We start from the raw sequence: 4,012 nt of genomic DNA on the forward strand, positions 1-4,012 counted from the left end.
ATAGTGCTCTATTTCATCAAAGCACACGGGTTCCCTCTCACCTTATTATTTTCTTCCAAATTTCCTCTTTTCTTCTCCTCCCCCACTTAGATTAGTAATATAACCTACTATTTTAACTAATCTCACTGATAAATAAAATATTAACATTTTAATATTATTTTATTCATAAAAATATTATTTTATTTAAAAATATTCTTTCCGCCCATCGCCGTTCTCTAACACTCAAACTTACCTCAAATACCATTTATTATCCTCAATAGAGTCTCATCAATCATTAAATAAGGTTACGGGGTGTTACATGAAGTTCTTTAAAGAGATCATGTACAAAAATGGAAATTGGAAGATTTTAAGACAATTGCACTTAGTAAGGAGTGTAGTACTATAATCCAAAATAAGCTTCCATAAAAGCTTAAGGATCCAAGGAGTTTTCTATTCCTTGTACTATTCATACCATTGAATTTTCTAAACCTTTGTGTGATTTGGGTGCTAGTGTTTCACTTATGCCTTTGTTTATTGCTAAGAATCTAGGACTTAAGGAGATACAGCCTACTACAGGTACCTTGCAATTAGTAGACAAATCAATCAAGTACCCTATAGGAATTATAGAGAAAGTTTGGGTGAAAATTGGGAAGCTTGATGACTCTATTATATAAAGCTGTTTTGTCACATTTTTTGGTGCTTGAGTAGCTAGGTTTTTGAGATTTTACGTTCGAAATGTAAGTATTTTATTATTTTGCCTATTTTAGTTCAATACATGTTGATTTATTAGTTTAAGTATGTTAGTTTAATTTTATGTTATTTTTCTTTAAATTACTTAAGTTTAGTTATTTTTAATTTATTTTATTACTTTGTAGGAAATTTGATGAAAAGATCTTAGCTAATGAAATCAGTGCAAGTATGGTGATGACTTTATTTTTACATTTTACATTATTTCAAGAATAAATTGAGCTACTGAAGTCCAAAGGACATGATTCTTTAGCCATTGGAAAGCTAAGAGATAGGGCTACAACTTTGATGTTTACCACCTTGCTTAATTTTGATTACAACAATGTAAAAATTATGTTAGAACAAGATAGACTATTATAGTTCTACACAAGGCAGCATAAGGAAACAAAGGCTGCAATGGCAAGATGCACCAGCACTTCATAAAAAAACCAATGAGTACAGTGTCATGGCATTGGATAAATGAGACCACAGTGTTGGTGGAATTAATGCTCCCATACTTCAACTCAGATTAAAGGGTTGTGGAGCTGAGGAGAGTAGTATTGTGGCATCATAAGGCAATTGGGCACCATACTTCACCTAGAGAATTTGGCACTGCAATGTGTCATGAACTACGCTCTTGCACCTAAGTACGTGATAGTCCGTGCGGCACTTAAGTGGATGCTTCTACACAAGTCAACCAATTCTCGGTTGTATTTGTTTCAACATTAATAATAACAACGAATAAGATTAAGGGAACTCGCATTAGAACCAAAAGGCATACTGAATGCCATATATGCAACCACTTAGTCATCGAAAGGAAAAATGTTTTATTAATATGAAACTAATTACAAATGGTCTAAGACACATCATCGTCAGGCTATAAAGGCAGCCTTAAATGAATCGCCATAAACATAACTTTACCAATGAGGTAGCCTAACAATTCGCCGACTGCTCACTCCCTATAAAGAGTTTAGGAGATATTACAAGAATTCTACCAATAGACATTACAACACTTGAAATGAGGACATTCCCTTTTCTAAAAGGTCTCCCCTCTAAAGACTTAACAAGTTTTTGTGGAGGTGTAACCATGAGACATTACATTGTTTAAAAGTGGGACATTTCCCTTACAAGTATAAAAAAATTCAATCTCCTAAACAATTCTATGTTATGATCATCTGATACAAGGTTGGCTCATGACCCGGTGCCAAGGAAAGCAAGGTTGTGATGCCAAATGTATTTCCAAAAATAAAATTGTTAAGGGATTTTGTTAAACTAGGGTTTTGTGGACTTTTTAATGGACTTTATTTTAGAGGTTTTAAAGGAAGGACGACAAGCAACTATTCTAGAGAAAAAAGGCCAAAAACAAAACAAGAGAGTAAGAGAATTTGAAAGAGAATTGAGATAAAAAAAGCTTCAACTATTAGTTTATCTCTTTACTTTTCTTTTTCACTTAATTTATTTGACTTGGATTGATGGTTAATTTTCTTTGGACATTGTTTTTATTATATATTATGAGCTAACCTATCATTCCAGGATTGTGGTGGATTTGAACATGTAATCTAAATATTTGTTTCTCTTTTATTTATTATGAATGTGTATGGTTATATTTATTCAAATCTGTTCATAATGCTTTCAATTGTTTAGCTATCAATTGAATGATTTGTGAATCTAAATGAGACTTGATAGAATGATTTTAGATTGGGCTAAGGTTTGAATAGTGTATGTTCACGTCACTTAAGTAATTTGATTCACAATTGGAATTGGCATACGCCTAAATCACATACATAGCCAAATTAGAACACTAGTTTAATGAACCTTATTTAATTGATAACTATGGATATGTAGTGACCCAATTACGTTAGGTATTTTTGCAAGCAGCTCAATGGTGACTTATGCACAGGTTTGGATTATAGATTAGCAAAATTACCCATGAATGTAAATAGCAAAAGAGATAAATGCCAAATGAAGTGTTGAATGAACCCATAATCTTTGGTTATAGTCTATTGTCTTTCTCTGGTGAATTTTTTAGTTTCTGCTAATTAGTTTATTATTTGATTCAATTTAGTTTGAATTGATTTTCTATATAAATGAGTTACTCAAATATGATTTGTCTATCATAATCTTAATACTTAGAGAAAAACTAGGAGCAAATCCTACGGGATATGATTCTGGACTTACTGTCTGTATTACTTGTTCGATTCATATACTTGTATGTTCTAAATCAACAACAAGTTTTTGACACTATTATCGGGGATTTGTGTTTCCTATTTATTTCAATAATACTAAAATTTAGTTGAGATTAGTCTTAATTCGAGTTTTTCTTTCTATTGTTTCAAGTTCATTCTACCTTTGCATGAGAAGAGCAACAAGCTTGGAGATTATATCTTGTGATCTAGAGATTCAGAGAATATTTAGATGACTTCAACAAGAACATAAACAAGATTTTGCTCAAACTAATGCAATGGTTGATTGACAGGTGGAGCAACAAGTTAAAAGTGAGTAGTGGAAGAGAATCCTTGCTTAAGGTATTATGTAGTTCCATTGGTATAAGGGCTTCCTTTGAGTACTTATAGGTTAACTATTCAATCCAACAATTTTGAGATGAAGTTAGCCATCAACACCACGATCCAAGCTTTGGTCCAATTTAAGGGTCTTCTAAATGAAAATTCAAATGCCCACATCTTGAACTTTTTGGAGATATGTGACACCTTTAAATGCAATGGAGTTATAGATGATGTAATCTACTTGAGACTTTTCCCTTTTCATTGAGGGACAAAATGCAAGTGTGGCTAAACTCATTACCTACCAGATCTAGTACAACAGGGGATGACCTTTCTCAGAAGTACCTTGCCAAATTCTTCCCTCCGGCCAAGACAATGAAGATGAGGAATGATATCACATAGTTCATGCAGCTAGACACTGAATCGTTGTATGAAGCTTGGGAAAGATACAAGAATCTACTTAGGCATTGTCCTCATCATGGTCTTCCAAAGATGTTTTATAATAGGTTAAGTGGTCTAGTTTGAACAACTATTGTTACCATGGCAAGAGGTGCTCTCATAGCAAAGTCAATTGATGAGGCATTCGACTTATTGGAAGAGATTGTATCAAAAAATTACTAGTGGCCATGAAAAAGATTAATGCATAGGACAATAACTAGAGTTGATGACATAGATGCCATTTCAACATCATCAGCACAACTAGCAGCCTTAACTAAAAAACTTGATTTTTTTGGTGCTAACTTAATTCAAAGTTTTTTTGTAGTTTGTGAATATTATGGAGATGGGCATGCTAGTAATTAGAGTCC

General features: G+C 32.9%; 1 non-coding gene across 1 annotated transcript; it reads right to left on the minus strand.

The window, feature by feature from the left end:
* Nucleotides 1–3,584: 3,584 nt before the first annotated feature.
* On the minus strand, nt 3,585–3,691 carry LOC149526506 (small nucleolar RNA R71). Its single transcript, XR_016351931.1, has one exon. It is a non-coding gene; the product is annotated as a small nucleolar RNA R71 (small nucleolar RNA).
* Between the last annotated feature and the right edge of the window lie 321 nt (nt 3,692–4,012).

The sequence above is a fragment of the Theobroma umbraticum genome, unplaced genomic scaffold (genome assembly GCF_002168275.2).
Source record: "Theobroma umbraticum cultivar Fairchild unplaced genomic scaffold, ASM216827v3 scaffold_89.0, whole genome shotgun sequence".
Taxonomy (NCBI): domain Eukaryota; kingdom Viridiplantae; phylum Streptophyta; class Magnoliopsida; order Malvales; family Malvaceae; genus Theobroma; species Theobroma umbraticum.